This window comes from Egretta garzetta, unplaced genomic scaffold (assembly GCF_000687185.1).
Source record: "Egretta garzetta isolate BGI_Z169 unplaced genomic scaffold, ASM68718v1 scaffold104, whole genome shotgun sequence".
Lineage (NCBI taxonomy): Eukaryota > Metazoa > Chordata > Aves > Pelecaniformes > Ardeidae > Egretta > Egretta garzetta.
In genome coordinates, this window is record NW_009259485.1 from 296,718 (window position 1) to 315,005 (window position 18,288).

Here is an 18,288-nt window from a genome sequence, read left to right on the forward strand (position 1 = left end):
CATCCAGAGAGACCTGGACAGGCTAGAGAGGTGGGCCTGTGGGAACTTCATGAGGTTCAAGAAGGACAAGTGCAAGGTCCTCCACCTGGGTCAGGGTAATCCCCGGTATCAATACAGGCTGGGGGAAGAAAGGATCAAGAGCAGCCCTGCCAAGAGGGACTTGGGGGTACTGATGAATGAAAAGCTGGACATGAGTCAGAAATGTGTGCTTGCAGCCCAGAATGCCAACCGTCTTCTGGGCTGCATCAGGAGAAGCGTGGCCAGCAGGTTGAGGGAGGTGATTCTGCCCCTCTACTCTGCTCTGGGGAGACCTCACCTGGAGTATTGCATCCAGCTCTGGAGCCCAACATCCAGCTCTGGAGCCCTCAGCACAAGAAGGACATGGACCTGTTGGAGCAGGTCCAGAGGAGGGCCACAAATATGATCCGAGGGCTGGAGCACCTCTCTTATGAGGACAGGCTGAGGGATTTGGGATTGTTCAGCCTGGAGAACAGAAGGCTGTGGGGAGACCTGATTGCAGCCTTTCAGTACTTAAAGGGGGCCTATAGGAAAGATGGGGAAAATCTTTTTAACAGGGCCAGCTGTGACAGGACAAGTGGTAATGGTTTTAAACTGAAGCAGGGTAGGTTTAGACTAGATATAAGGAAGAAATTCTTTACAATGATGGTAATGAAACACTGGAACAGATTGCCCAGAGAGGTAGTGGAGACCCCATCCCTGGAAACATTCAAGACCAGGTTGGACAGGGCTCTGAGCAACCTTATCTAGTTAGTGGTGTCCCTGCTCACTGCAGGGGGGTTGGACTAGATGACCTCTAGGGTTCCCTTCCAACCCAAAACATTCTATGATTTCCTTCTGTCTAGGAAGCATCAACACCACAAATGCTGGTTTCAAACCTAAAACTAAGGAGTTTCCCAGAATGGGGGCAATATGTTGAGCCATACCCCTGCCACCACGAGCAGGAGTCTCTACTGTTCTTTCCTCAGTCAGATATCCGTCTCTCTTTAAGATCTACCATTTATTTTGTTTCTTCCTTCAGATTCTCTAGGCATCTTTTTTGTTTTGTTTTACTCTCTCATATCACTCTCTGTATCATAAGGTTGCTTCTTTCTTCTGGAGAAACACAAAATATCTATGAGATATTGTGACTTTGAAATTTGTTATGTAATAATATTGCATTGCATAGAATAATGGTCTTATAAACACAGTCATTTGACAATCAAGTATAGTCCGTATCAGTACAAAATAAAAACACTCTGCTCCTGTACTTCTTTCTATAAGATACATTCTGGGTATCAGGAGGCAGGCTGCCACATACAATGTAGTCAGACAAATGATTGACTGTGCTCAGAATCCACAGCATATTTTTAAGCTGATCACCTCAAATGCTAGAGCAAAGCAATGCATTTTTCTTGTTTTTTTTAGTCCTCTCCCACAAGGTATTTTAGAGGTAGCAGTGGAGGCTTTCAGTAAAATCAACCAACAGGAATTTCTGTTCAGGCTGTGGCTGCTTATAAGCTTCTCTGAATAGTAAAACAGTTAGCAAGGTTTGGATGGAAAATTAGAACAGAGAGCAAAGAGACACCAGCTGCTAACTGAGAAAAGTGCAAGAAAGTGGAACTGGCACTTAATTATCTTTGAGACCTCTACTTCTCTGTGAAATCTGGCTAAAATCAATAGATTCAAAAGCTACAGGAACAGGGAAGAGATATACACATGCACAGACAAATGCCCACACGGACCTTGCTGCCATAGTGAACATTGCTACAAAGCCAATTTGGCTTATGTGGGCAAGGGATTTTCTGTGCTGCTCAAAGGGACAGCACACACAGTGATGAGTAGCTGCATCAGCATGAAGCAGTAAGGATGTTCGCTTGGGTTGCACTGAGGTATACCTCATTTATAATCTGGACGCTGCACAGCTGCTTTGCAATGCTTCCAGAAACACACACAGTCACAAAGAGGTTAAGGAAACAAAGTCAAAGGTTACTCTATCCAGATGTTCACCTTTTTATTGGCCTGTTCAGGAGGAAGGCACACCTATATCCCCAATACTCTATGAGATGGAACAGATGGACAATACCAATTTCTACTTGAATCAAAGGTAAATACCATCAGCTTGTTATCTGTGGTGCCTCAAAGAATGGCAAATTATGTTTTGCCTTGGACAGACCTCAAAACCCCAAAAAACTCAACCCCAAGATATTGGTGGACTGGATGAAACCGGGGAAAAAAGCAAACAGAAATAAGTTGGAAGGAGTGAACACTGAACAGTGTACATTTCATGTATAAGGCAAGATAGTTACAAAGGTAATGAGAGGAGAAAGACATATGGAAACAGTCTTTGTTTAACAGTTCACCAAATGCCTGATTAAGAACTGTACTTATATTTTCAGACTTCTTGAAATTATGGCTAACAGCTCAAAATCTGATGAATTACCATTCCTCTGCTGAAAACCCCTTTTATCACATCTACATATATATATGTATGTATGTATGTATGTATGTATGCATGCATGCATGTGCATATATTTTGCCAGTTTAAGTTTTGTCTGAGTTTAAAATAATCCTTTTATGACATTCAGTTTTATCTCTAACTTCATACATAAAGGATTAGGTTGACCTAGGTCTAGATCTTCAGAGAATTTTTCTTTCCATTTTAACCTATACCAAGGTGAAAGAAAATATTATTTTCTCCTTCTTCATGAATTGTTCTCTCACTCTTTTATGTTAAAAAGATTTCCTTTTCTGAACATTTCCTCCCTGACATTTAAAAGACAAATAATCTCATAAGCATGTCTAACTAACCCCAGCAATGTAACAATAAAGGAATATTTTGATGGATTGGGTTTTATTTTTCTGCATCTCTATTGAAATTGAAAATCCATTAATTATGTGAGATAATGATGATGATGATGATGATGATGGCGATGATGATGATGAAGATGTCACTTTTTCATTCTTATCCATTTGTCCATTTTCCTGCACACTAGAATGGGCTTTCTAGAGCATATGAAGAGACAGCTGAAAAAGTACCTAAGGTCTCCTATTCAAAACAAGACTATAGGCAATGAGCTACTAATGTCCATTTTAACAGCTCATCCAGTAACCAAGCAATTGATCACTTCAAACTATTTATTTTGAATCACCACCATGACTCCTGACAGCATTTTTTTAAAGGAAGGCTCTTTCGTGAGCTGACTCAAGGATGGACTGGTCAATTTGTCTAACTATTCAGCCATGGGAAAAATCCTGAGATAAGAAATAAATTATGTAATACAGCAAAAGAAGCAGAATCTTTCATCTGAGAAAGACTCTGAGCATATTTCAAAAAGTTCTTAAATAACAACGGACAAATGTATATTTTAGTTTTATTTTTCCAAAAGTGTTTTCTGCTGTTTAAAATTAAAGGATTTCTTTTTTTCCCCTCAGTTCTGTCTACTCTGCTTTGCTTTTACCATGGCAGATACCATGGAAGGGTACAGAGTGGACATAAACATTTCTAGAAGTGAGAAATTATTCAAGAGGCAGCAAGGGAGGACTAGAACTTCTTCAGTGGATAGGCAATTGGATACTTCTACAGTGGAGGCAGAAGACAGAAACAGGGTCATGGCTAAACGTTGCCCTGATATAGCTCTCCAGGGAGACAAAGATATACAATTCATGGATCCAATATAAACTTCCTGGTGACTCTTCACTAAAGCCAAGTGATCAGTAGTTGTAAAGAACATATTTTTATAGTTATTTTATATATAGGGACAGATTAATGTACATAATAGACAGATATTTCTTTATTCATAACTCTGTGGTCCTTGACATTTGTTATTTATTTACTTATTTATTTTGCAATGGAAAATCCAGTTATCTTCCAGAATAAATATTTTTAATACATACCCTGGAATATACAGCACAGTCTAATGGCTATGAAAATGCGATTATCAGCTTACTTTCTTCATACAAAATAAAATATCTAAAATTATTAATGCTCAGAGTATTATGTATGTGTGCTGTTATAATAAACAATCAATGTTAAACTAATTACCCATTAATGTGTTCTTATACACTGTATGTGCGTGTGCCTCTGAGTTACAAGACAGTTACTTAAACTAGTGTTATTGTATTAGTTGCTCAGTTCTGAGCCAGTCTATGGTGGATTAGTCTTGGCTAACATCCAAACTACCCCCCAGCTGCTTGCTCACTCCACATACACCCAGTGGGACAGGAGAACAAAATAGAAAGAACAGGAATAAGAAAGTTCATGAGTCAAGGTAAACAGAGGGCAATGGCTTACCAGATATTGTTGTGGGCAAAAAATCATTGACTTCGGGAAAACTAACTTAAAGTATTATGTTAAAATATGTATGTGAAGACTAATTCAGGTAGAGGCAAACAAAAAGATAAACATTAAACCAACGCTTTTTCTTCCCTCAGCTTCCCTCCTTCATGCCAGACCCCTCTACCTCCACCCTGGGGGGTGCACAGGGATGGGAAATGAGGTGTTGTGGTCAGCCCAGAACAGGTCATCTGCCACTTCTTCCTCCTCACACTTCACCTCACACTCACACTCCTGTATGAGTCTTTGGGTCCTTCCATAGGCTGCAGGGCAATCTCTGCACCAGTGCCATGGAGCACCTCCTTCTCCTCCTCTTCTGACCTTGTTCCTTCCTCTGTTGTTCCTCCTTTTTTTTTTTTTTTTCTTTTTTTGTTTTTCCCTTCTCTGCCTGTGTGACATTTTTTACTCTTTCATTGCTATGTTTTCCCTGAGGCACCACCATCTTGGCTCAGGGACTTAACTGTGCTCTGTGGTGGGTCTGTTGGAGCTGGCTGGAACCATCTAGCATGGAGCAGCCCCTGACCTCTCCTCACAGATGCCACCCCTGTATCCTACTCCCCACTTCTAAAACTTTGCCACATAAATTCATGAACTACATATGATAGTGAATAGCATCTATGGCAGTGTGGAAAAAAGAGATACGTTTGCAAGTCTGACACACATGAAGAGCAACTGTCTGTGTCTGTTCTGTGCAGTCCTCTGAAAGCTCTGAAAGCATGATTCTCAGTATACCTTCCTCAAGAATGCTTTTTTTACCAGAAAAATAAACCAATACATGTAAAGCCATGCCTTTTTTCATTTGCCCACATCTACTTTCTCTGCTCATAAGGCACATATTTGAAAAGGTGTTACATAACCAAAGAATTAAACTTGACTTTGTGGTTTTCAGGAACTATTTGGGATTGTGTAATAGTATGGAGTATTTTTCATCTTACGTTAAAAAAAAAGGAAAGGAAAAAAAAAAGCGGAACATTGATCTATTATGCTTGCTGAAGGATAAGGACAGGGTAAAGACTGTAACTGTTTTAATAAGTAAAATATATCTGCAATAGAAATATGCAATTTCTTTTTCAATTGTGCTTGCATTTTTCAGTTGTTTTATCCAATAGAAACTCCTGACTAGCAAAAGTCAGGCACTGAAATGCAAATGTTGGCTTAAACACTTGTACTAATTGTCTGGGCCTACATGCTGGCAGTCTTCAGTTTGTTCATTGTCTACAATAGTTCCTTTACCAAGTTGTGTAATTTTTCACCTTAAAAATTTCACAGCAAAAGGGGACAAGGAAGCAGGAGGGAGAGGGAAAGGGGATTGGGAAGGGAAAGGAAAAGCACCTCAGGCTGCTTTTAGAAGCTACTTGCAACCCTCTGAAAGCACTGAGGCAATCTACATCTGTCCAGAAGTACGGATATCTATAAACCTGTACTAGCCTGACAGTGCTGGCTTCCTTTACACAGAAGGCTCTCTGTCTGTTATAAAATTATCAGAACATATTTCTAGGAAAAAAAAAAAACACCAAAACAATCCAAATATTTTTTCCCCCTCTGGCACTTAAGCTCAGAGATCCCAACATATGGAGGTGAGTTATCATAGTTCTAGGAGTGTGCACACCAGTAGGGAGATCAAATTTTGGTACACTGTAGTTACATATGTTTGCAAGAAGCAAGGACTAATAGAGGATGATCTCTAAAGCCAGAAAATTGATGCTGAGAAACAAATGTTTACACAATGCCCATAGAAGGTGGGTTACCCCTCTGCCCTTTTCTTTTACCTGAGTAAAAACTAGCTTTAGTCTGGTCCCTGAAATGGAATGCTCACCTGCAGCTGGAAACCATCAGGTGTGTCACTGAAGGACATCCTCCAACAGTTTCACCTGAAAGAAATCCAATTGCATGTTCCAACAGTTTCCCTGATATGAACCAAATCAAAATGAGTGTCAACCATTGAGAACTTAATTGAACAGCACATTTCTGATCCAAACTAAAACATCAATGCAAGTTCAGCCTGTAAAATATTTCTACTTGCTTGCATTAAATAAAAGAAATTAATTTACTTACCAACATGTATAATCATGTTACAGTGACTTAAATATTACACAGAAGGCAAACAGAGAGACAAAAATGGTCTGTTTCATGACATTTAATCTAACTAAGTATTGTAACTATTTCTTTGCAAATTTTGGTTATTATTTCTAAGTGTATAAACAGTTCTTCATTGGTATTTACACTGTTCATTGGTGTTAACTGGAACTTCTGAAGCCCATTCCTATGTGTAATGATATCTGGGATATAATCCAAAATTTCCAACTTCATTATTATAACTATGAAGAAAAGGAAAAAAAAAAAAAAGGAAGATAACCAGAATGTGTCTGTTCTGTGTGAGAAACAAGACTTGGCACAGTAAAACTAAAGGCTGACTTAAAATCTATGAACAGTCATTAGCACAATTGAGCCCTGATCTCAGGTTTCTACTTCCACAGAATCAGCAGGAGCAGGCAAGCAAAAGACTTCCATGGTAGTACTCCTACACTTAATGTTATGGAGGTACTTAAGTGCTTTGCTAAGATTTTGACCTAGATGAAGAGCTGGGAGGGAACTTGCTACTTGAGCTGTGCACAGTAGTTATTGAGTGTCTGTAAATTCCACCTCATTGATCAGCATATTTCAAATAGTCATATTATCTCATCACTTACTATTTGATATTCACCCTCCAGTGATGGAGAAAAAAGCTTTAGATGTAATTTTGTTGTTGTTGCTGTAGTCAATTTTTACCAGTTTTGCTAATTATTCTTCACCATATTTTCGATAGCTACATTACAATAAATGTTAGTCAACCCAGACATTTGGCTGATGAACTCTTTTAACTGTTTCCTCCAGAAACTGAATTTTCTTAAAATTTAATAAACTAGGTGTATATTTAAGATGGCCAGCACTCAAACACTTCACTAATAAAGTTGCATGCTTTACTGATCTTAACAGTTGAATGGTATATTTAATTTGTGTTCATTTGCATAATTTGCTGATTAAACTACATGTTTAATCTGTTGACCTTTACTCTGTACTTATCCCACATTTACAGAGTTGTAATCAATGTGCAGACTTTACCGAATGCAGCTGACATCTCAAAGTTTACTTGCCCCTTGAAAATTCCATTTACAGCTATCAGCACACTGTCTCATTGCTGTTTGTTGGTATTCCTTCTCTTCTTCCCTAAGGTGCACTGATTGGAAAATTAAAATAATCCATGTAGATAATAAAGAAACAGTATCCGTATTTACCACTAGTCCTGGGGTGAAGGATGTAAAAACACTGAGCCCCAAATTGCCAAGTAAGGTTATAAAATCAGCAAAACCAGATCCAATGAGGAAAGAGCAAACAGACATGAGTTGTTATCTTGAGGGGGGGAGGGGGAAGGGAATAAAAAATAAAAGCAATCATATGATCAGGGCTTTTGTGGGGCAGCTATTGAGCAGACTGGAATCTGATCAAACCAGTCTGAAGCAGGAAAATAAACCTGGTTTTCTTACCATACCATGCATGGCTGACTCTTCTGTAAGCACTGGCTCCTGAAATACTTCCTCTAATGCTGATGATGAGGCATCTTGGAGAGGACAGGGGCTAGATGAAGCATCCCTTACAATTTATTTGCTGAGAAAGAACTAAACAGAATTCACCTGAAAAGTGAGTCTTGGCAGAAAGCCCTGCATTCCTCTCCGCTCCCCCTGCCCCTCCCAGCTTCTCCCCCCCCACTCCCATTTTGGTCTCCATCTGGGACCAAAATGCAAGAGCAAGGAAAAAATTTTTGGCAGTGTTTGTGGATCAAAGACTGACATTTTTTGCAAAACAACTCTTTCATACTCAACACGCTTCGTTATCTTCTTTTGTTTCCTTCCTATAACTAAAGATTGAAGTGTTTACAAGTCTCCATTCTCAGCACCAGTAAACCCAATGCTATTTATTTTTTTATTTCTATTTGTCACTTATTAAGTGAGGAAACACTTTTTGATGCTGAAGGCCAGTTTAATTTAGAGAGAAAACAGTGAGCATGTGGGAGCTGCCTGGTATTTAAGAAGAGCAACATGAATCATATTCTTGATGCATCTGAGGATGACAAGTCATGTTCTACATGTCTCGGAGCAGCTCTGGCTGCAGTTGCAACAGATCTTCAGGGATTTCTTTGATTGCCTGAAGACTGGGTCACAGAGCTGGATCCAAGACAACGTTGCTGTGTTATCTTCAGAATGTCATCTGCCAATCTCCTGGCCAGTACTGTCCTACTGCAAGTCGTATAATGAGTTCTGGTGTGGGAGTCATAAATGCTGGGGAGCTGCCTGTGGCTGGAAAGCCACAGACTATCTACCACTAAGTGTAAGAATAAACCTTATTGTCAGTTATGGTGGGTATAACGACATTGTTAATGAGATTTATCATTCTATCAGTCAATTTGAATCATGGCCTGTCACTGACACTGGTGAGATTTTGCTTTTCTGTTCAAACAGGGCAATTGCTAGCATAAAATTACAAGCTTATGTTTCTTTCAGAGAATGAAGTGGACTGCAAATGCAGAAGAAAGCCATAGTTTCAATTTGTTCAGATGGAGAATCCACTTTGCTTTTGCACATTTATATTCCATCTGAGAATAAGGTTGTATAGGGAACACTACAAACCAGGAAGCAAATACTCTAAGCCCATCTGAATAAGGCAAGCTAACCTGTGGTGAGCTTTTTGAGAATTTCGTAAAAGTGAACATGAAGAGCTTTGAGAGATGAGCATACACTGTATTGGAGAAAACCTCAAGGAATTCCTATCATAGCTGAAGCAGCATGACCAGGGGGAAAAAGAGGTTGCTGAAACAAATTCAGTCCCAGATGGGCAGCCCAAGGCTGGCCCAGTCAGTAGCAATCTGGATACCCGAGGGCTGTTAGCACAAATCACAATGTAACAGAAGCAACTGGAATTAAAGCTGAAGAAACAGAATCAGGAGGTGGCCTGAAAAAATATCTGGAAGTTGCTGAGATCGAGACCCAGAGGCAAACAAAATTGATGAAAGTGGAAAATGTGCCTGAACTGCTATGGAAGCAAGACAGCGAACAAGATCCCAGGAGCTTCCACCAGCTGCAATCGCCATCTTTGACAAATCGCATGCACCTTTAGAAGAAGTTTCATATCTAACTAGTTTTTTATGCCTACTGAAAGTCTGTACAATTGGCATAAGGCTGCAAAAGATTGTAAAGTATCCTTTTAACTGTCCAGGCAGGAGGGACAAAGCCTATCTGTTTCCAGCATCCTATTTCCACATGAATATTTCATATTACAATCTACATAGGGAAAGTTTTATTTAGCAAGTTCAGTATCACTGTGGTATTGTACCACCAGTAATTATGGAAATTGAAGAAGCACAAGGGAATGAGCTTTAGAGAAATATCTATTAATTATATACTTTGATACGATAAAAGGGAGGAACCAGTGGTCAATGATACATTACTGATTTTTTCACCTCTGTACTGTGAAAAGAATAAAAGAGAGACATTTAAGGAACTCAAAAATTGAAGAAATAAATACAAAGCCTGCCTTACCTATGTTGTGGTTTAACCCCGTCTGGCAACTCAGCACCACGCAGCTGCTCGCTCACTCCCCCCACAGTGGGATGGGGGAGAGAATCAGAAGAGCAAAAGTGAGAAAGCTCATGGGTTGAGATAAAGACAGTTTAATAGGTAAAGCAAAATCCATGCATGCAAGCAAAGCAAAGCAAAGAATTCATTCACCACTTCCCATCAGCACGCAGGTGTTCAGCCATCTCCAGGAAAACAGGGCTCCATCATGTGTACTGATCTCCATCCGGACATTGAGCCATTGACCACTACCCTCTGGATGCGACCATCCAGCCAGTTCCTTATTCACCTCTGTACTGTGAAAAGAATAAAAGAGAGACATTTAAGGAACTCAAAAATTGAAGACATAAATACAAAGCCTGCCTTACCTATGTTGTGGTTTAACCCCGTCTGGCAACTCAGCACCACGCAGCTGCTCACTCACTCCCCCCACAGTGGGATGGGGGAGAGAATCAGAAGAGCAAAAGTGAGAAAGCTCATGGGTTGAGATAAAGACAGTTTAATAGGTAAAGCAAAATCCATGCATGCAAGCAAAGCAAAGCAAAGAATTCATTCACCACTTCCCATCAGCACGCAGGTGTTCAGCCATCTCCAGGAAAACAGGGCTCCATCATGTGTAATGGTTACTTGGGAAGACAAATGTCATCACTCCAAACATCTCCTCCTTCCTTCTTCTCCCAGCTTATATGCTGAGCCTGATGTCATATTGTATGGGATATCCCTTTGGTAAGTTTGGGTCAGCTGTCCTGGCTGTGCCCCCTTCCAGCTTCTTGTGCACCTGGCTGAGCTGAGAGCTGAGAAGTCCTTGGCCAGTGTAAGCACTACCCAGCAACAACTAAAACATCAGTGTGTTATCAACATTCTTCCAGTACTAAATCCAAACCACAACACTATACCAGCTACTAGGAAGAAAATTAACTCTATCCCAGCTGAAACCAGGACACCTATAAGCTTTTAGAAACTAATTTTCAGGAACAGAAAACAGAAAAAATTTAGAAACTTCACTATGCGTAAAGAAAGAAGAAAACTAGAACTAATCAGACATGAGCTTAGCTTTCATGTCCAAAGTTATATAATACCCAGCATTTGTGTGGATCAGCAAAGCCATAATGCCCTATGTCGGTAAAAAGTGAATCCGAACCTCAGATTGTCCAGCCAAATGCACAACAGAAACCACAGTAAATTATAAGTGTGCTTAAGGTGGATGGAGTCAGATATTTCTTATCAAAAGAGACATAATCTTAGGTGAAGTAGTAAGAGTCATTTCTGTGAAAGAAATAGAAACACCAGTACTGACAGTAAGATAGCAAGAAGGTATAAAAAGTCCCTTCAAAGTAAGAAAACTGACACAAACTATGTGTTGTGTTAAATTATAGTGATAACTGTGAATTTCATAAGCTACAGTGGCAGAAATATTCAGTTAAAACCTTAGCATTAAGGATATGGAGGAAAGAATTTTTGGAAGAAATTAGAAAGAAAAGTAAGTCAATTAGTTTCATCCATTTAAGCACACAGTAAGAAAAAGATTAAGTAATAACTGACCGCACCTGATGCATCCATCTTAGTCTTACTAATGTATTCCATAATCTTGGCCTAAAGTACCTTTGAAAACAGGTCTCTGTAGAGACATCCACATAAGGAAAGTTGGGTTGCCAGTGGAGATCCACAAGCTGTATGTGCTAAGTATGAACTAATGCACATCTACACTGCTGCAGGTTTTCTAGGGCTATAGCAAATGTATAATTAGTTTAAGAAACATTTTTACTAGTCTAACAGGCAGAAAGAAGTAAAGCACTATTGCAGACTGCAATATATTTAAGAAGCAGAAAAGGACCATAGAGATATGTTTCTTTTTATTAAGGAACAGTTCTCCAGAGCTGAAATGGATATACTCGATCCATTCTTAAGTGTGACCAAAGCAGGGAAATGCTCATGTCTCTGGTTCCCTTTTCTATCTTTATATATGTCTCACATATAATATTTACACTGACATTGTCTGTAAGTGAATTGTAAAAACATACAGAAAACTGTAAATGCATGTTCCATTTTAAGGTGTGGTAATTCTTAAATAACAAACCCTTAGATCACTGTTGTAGTGCACAGCGTCCCAATGTAATAGAATTCCTAAACATAAAAGGGAATTTTCTCCATTAGTGGAATAATTAAGAGACATTGTTAATATACCCTGAATATGTTAAATAAATCTAGAAGTCTTTTAAATTCTGTGCTCAAAAAAGACCAAAAAGTCCTCTGGTAGGCTGAATTCCCTACAAAATTCTTGGCAAAGTGTGGAATACTAGACAACCTGCCTGAATTCAGATGCCTCCCAACATATTTATGACAAAGTGATGCTCTGTTGTCATTGTATTTTCAGTATTACTACAAAAATTTGCTCAACTTACCTAAAACCTCTGGGTATAGTATTCCATATTATGAAAAAAAAATCCCACATTTTAGGTTGTTTTGGTTTTTTTTTTTATTTTGTTTCCTCAAACTGATTTATCAAAATACTGTAATCAGTTTAATTAACATAGAACACAGTGTGACTACCAATTTTATTGAAAATCAAGAATCCAACTGCATCATCAAATTGTGCAGCTGGATCTGTAAAATTTCAGATTGGAACATCTGACTATGTATGCACTGCAACACATAGGCTATAGTTGTACATTTTTAAGCACTAAAATCTGCAGCTGAATCAATAAAATATTGTTTATCAGGAGGGGATATGAAAAAAAAACAACAATGAAAATGTGCAAGTGAATCATGAAGATGTTAACTGTGAAGAGTAAAAAAGGTCAGGTATTATGTAAACACTGTAAGTACTACAGTGTAAGCTGAGCAACACAATACATGAAAGCAAAACTAACAACATTTGCAAATAGTGTTTCAGAACACTATGTCAAGCAAAAAATAGCCTAGCAGGAATTTAACTTTCAATGGTATTTCTTTGCTGAATGTGAAGTGTGGCTACAATGATGCTTTTTGACTATTGCTAACAAAAATCATAAGGAGGAGATAAAGAAAATGATGACTCTTTTTAATGGAACCTTTAGTGATGCCTTGTATTACGTTTGTTTTTCACAGCGTAGCTCACCTTGTCTAGGCAGCTCATGAGGACTGTCATTACTTAGCAAAATAATGACTAGAAGTGACAACTATTTTTGAGTTATCTTCCTACTAGACACTGTTGTTGACTTTCACAGGAGGGGATATGAAAAAAAAACAACAATGAAAATGTGCAAGTGAATCATGAAGATGTTAACTGTGAAGAGTAAAAAAGGTCAGGTATTATGTAAACACTGTAAGTACTACAGTGTAAGCTGAGCAACACAATACATGAAAGCAAAACTAACAACATTTGCAAATAGTGTTTCAGAACACTATGTCAAGCAAAAAATAGCCTAGCAGGAATTTAACTTTCAATGGTATTTCTTTGCTGAATGTCTATGAAGTGTGGCTACAATGATGCTTTTTGACTATTGCTAACAAAAATCATAAGGAGGAGATAAAGAAAATGATGACTCTTTTTAATGGAACCTTTAGTGATGCCTTGTATTACGTTTGTTTTTCACAGCGTAGCTCACCTTGTCTAGGCAGCTCATGAGGACTGTCATTACTTAGCAAAATAATGACTAGAAGTGACAACTATTTTTGAGTTATCTTCCTACTAGACACTGTTGTTGACTTTCATCAGTACATTGTCTCTATTCATAATTTCACAAACCAGGATCTGAGGCTAGATCTGAAATTGATGTAAGTCATGTGTAAGTCAGTCCAGCTCCACTGAACTCATGATTTACACTAGCAAAGGATTTATGTCAACCATGGGTCTGGTTTTCCCAATGTAAGTCTGAGATATTTCTATGAAGTTTCTCTTCCTGCATCAGTTTGCATCAGATAAGGGCCAGATGTGCCAGAGTGTTCCAACTGCGGTGCAGTGATGAAAAGCAGTTATAAACCAAGCGTCACCTGCCATGTTTATGGCTACTTTGGCATGCTGGAAGAGCACAAAGCCAGGAGAGTGTATCTGTGAATGTAGATTCATGCCTCCCACAGCTATGCCGTTTTGATTTAAAGTTGATTACTGATGCATGCTTTCAAATTTGCTATGTATGTATAGCATGATTTCCTTCTCTCCCCCACAAATCTTTTTTCTTTTTTACTGAATATGCACAATGAGTATACAGATTTCTTTAGATTATAGATGAAGAGAAATCCTACAGGCTTTACAGACTATACTTGCATAGGAATAACTCCAGGAATAACTCCATTAAAGAGTAACTCCATTAAAATCAATGGATTACAGCAATGAAACTATAATACAGTTACAGAACAGGTACATAAACATCAGCAGGGAAATAAAAACATCTATCCACAAAACAGGAACTGCACAGACTAAAAAGAAAGGTACTGAATCTTTTGGAAGTAGATTTACTATAAATTGGTTGTATCTATATGGTGAACCAGAATGTATATTTAAAAAAGTTTTGTATTGCTTCTTACATCTAGGTGACCAGACAACATAAGCTATATAAAATAAGCTTTAGATTAATTGCATAGGTAGATTTCTTTCAGCATGCTCTTTGTCTTAAAAAATTAACAGCTTTTGTCTGAGCATTCTTGTAATACGCTAGCTCTGCATACGGATATACAGTTCTTAATTTATTTAACTTCAATTTAAAGAACCAAAAATAATTCACAAATGTTTATTTATCATCAAGAAATAGTAAATTGTTATATTACTGCATTTTCAGAGTAAAATTTGTTGAAAAGAAAATTAAATGGTATTATTATTATTATTATTAATTATCTAGCGATTTGGGTAAGAAACAGGCTTGTATGGGAATATATTTTAGAAATCTACCTTAGGAGGAGATAAATCATGTCTTAAAATATCTTACTCTTGCTAGCGACAAGGAAATTATTGTGGTTAGCCCAAATGAGGCTGTGTCCATTAGAATGAGCCAAGCTCAGGTAAGGATAGTGACACTCAGAGTCCTAAAAAGAAGATACTTTCTGCCCTTTGGTGTTTAATTGGGATAACCATTAAAAATCTTCCTCTGACAAAGTTATTATGCCTGAACATTTTGTCCAGTCTTCCTCTGTCCTTTACCATATACTTTTTGTCCACACAGGTGGTTCATTGGCGCCAGGATTTCTGTGGAAAATAATCTGAAGTTCCTACCCCCTCAGTGGCTGTAACTACATCTAGGGGGTGATACACAGTGTCTTTTCAGATAATTTTGTCTATCTCTTCCAAGCCCCCTGGAAGAAATTTTCCTAGCTCACCTGGCCAAGGCACTCCTGGTTCTACCCTCACCCTCCCACTCCAAAGCTCCATTCGAATGGAGCTTTCACTAACTGCAGTTCCTAAAGGTATCATCCAGGAGACTGCTGCTACACTGACATCCTGCCAACATGCAAAAATACTACATGAGGATGCATACCTTGTATTCATTAAATTTTGCAAATGTTTGAGCCTAGCTGGAAAGTACATCAGTTATTAGTGTGAGCTTTAGTCTTATGGTTCTTCACACTATGAAAGTTATTAGGTATTTGCATTTTGTATTTGTTATATTTTACAGTAGCATTTTAAGGACAAGACAGTTCACATGAAAGTGCCTGTTTAAATCATGAATAAGTTCTATTTCACAAACATCTGTTCTTTTCATGTCTTGACTGGTATGACAGCACTTCTCAGTGGTCAAAATCTCTATTTGCACCCACCAGACTGCTGGCTATCAAGCTGACACAGCATTTCCTTACCACCTGCTTCCCATTGCTATTCCTGTTCTTTCTGTATCTCATTTACTATGTTTCTCCACTTACCTATTTTTCCATTATATCATTCTTCCCATCTTTTCATTTTATTGGTATTGAAACATACATGTCTTATACCAGATCTTCTGTTTGCCCACTCTTAATTTTTGCCTTTCTCTAGTAGTTCATGGATTCCTGACAATCCTCCTGCTGTTGACTCCTGAACATTTTTTTTTCAGTTATCTTCTGTCTTCATTCTTCATCCTTAGGAGGTTTTAACATTCATTACTCTTTCACCTCTTTTCCCAGCTGACTCACTATTCTTTCAGAATACAAGAAAATTCCCTGTGACTCCACTTCTGTCCTAAACTATCAGGCATTCACCAATTTATGTCTCCAAGGTGGTTTTTTTGGCATCAAAAAAATGTATATGCTATGATATATTTTTTAACGTTATGGAATTTTGTCCCAAAATGGGCTAAATAATGTAACTGGAAACTGGAAGTAATGTGACACTTTCAAAAAAACCCAGTAAAATCATTTGTCATGATGGCTATCTAAAGGGTATGAAATCTGAAGACATAAATGTATCAAATTAAAAAATTAAATCCTCAAAACTCATACTATGAATTACTTTGTTAATAAAGGTCTTCAGGTGCCCTAAATGTTTACCTCTGGGCATGGCCAAAATCTGCCTGACTCTAAGCATAACTAACACATAGCAGCATTTATTAATCAGATGTTCTTGTCTATTTGATAAAGTGCTACAGATATGCTAGAAGCCAAATAGCTAATTACTCCATGAAAAATACAACTTCTTAAACAGGAAGATTTGAGTTGCAAGATGCCCTTTTAGATTGAGACGCGAGCCTCTACTTGCAAAGTAGGATGAGCAAAGAAGATTCAGAAGGCCTTCCTCCAACAAAGAAAAAAGTTTCCACCACAAAGGTGTTTCCTTTTTGTCAGAAGATACTGACCTTATGACAACAAAGATCTATGCCAGCTTTTAGTTAGTAAAAGAGGGCAGTGTACATACATATAGGTGAAGGCTAGCTATTATGAACTGGAGACTTCAGTTATAACTTTCCATTCAAAATTTCCTATTGCCTAGCTTATAAGAAATACTCTGCATTTCCTAATAGCTTTTGTGAGCCACGCAAATCTTTGCAGACATGATACAGAAAATTGAAGGCTTAAATTCACTAGGAAGTAAGACATATAAAGCTGAGGCACTGCAACAGCTTTAATATTTGAGGAGGAGAGAGAAAGGAATTTAAAGATTTTCAGATTAAGGGAAATAGAAATAAAAAGCTATTTTATTTTGCATCAGAAGAAAGTCTACTTGGTAAAATAAAATTAAAAAAAAATCCAAACTTATTAGTAAGTGAGGAAATTAAATTAATGGAGAACTAAAAAGAGCCTGATTTCTATGCATTTCTAAAATATCTCACTAAAATGTAATAGATAGATAGCAAAGTATAACAAGACTGTCAATACCAACAGGACAATCTGTACAATTACCAATGAACTTTCTACGAGGTCATTGAAAAAATATATACATATCAATAGAAGACTGACTAAAACTAGGCACAGGCCCTGGTCCAGTCATTACCAAAGCTGGTGGCAATATAACAGAAGGTCCCAATGATTTAAGTATTTAAAGGCCATGTGTCAACTCTCTGCAGAACTACCACATCTTTCTGCTATATTCTGCACTCTTGTGCTGTTTCGCTACCTTAGCTCTATAATATTTACTGAGCTATCACATATCTTTACTGCATCAATAGATTACTTCTCAGTGCATTCACTCTTTTCTGTAAGAAAATAAGTACGTAGATCTCATCATGCTATACCAGGAAACTAAGTGATATATAGAATAATATTCAAATAGTTGATGTTACATAAAAAGAGTGTTTTATAGCATTGTGAGTAAGTGACTGTCCAGATATGTGGTAAAGTGATTTCACACATTTTGTAAGCCCAGTTCCTGCTGTCTGTCAGCACTCAGCATACAACACCAAGCAATAAAGCTTATCTGATACAGAGGGAGCAATATGAAGTGTTATTATTGTTGTTGCTGTTGTTGTTATTGTTGTTGTTGTTGTTGTTATTATTATTATTGTTGTAATTCTTTGGTGGAGAACTAAATGGAGTTGATATGGGAAGGAGGTTGTCAGAATCAAAAATATTGCCCCTGTATTAGCAAGGGTAGGATGCTAGTCATATCTTACTTGGAGTTTAAAACAGGGACTAGTGAAGGACAAGATTATCATATTATATAAAAGACGAATACAATATATGAAACACATAAAGGAGAAAGGAAGGAGAATGCTAAAAATTATTAGACTAATGGAGTAGGAGGAAGGGAAAAGCTAAAGAGGTATTAGTTAACCCATTAAGGGATCAGAATCTTTCCAAGTAAAAGAATGCCAACCACCTTAAATTGTGTTACATTAGTTTCATTTTTATATTGTTTCATAACTCTATATCAGTACTGTCGTGGCTGGCAACTAAGCACCACGCAGCCGCTCGCTCACTCCCCCCCCCTCCCTCCGGGGGAGGGGGGGGAGGATCAGGCAAAAG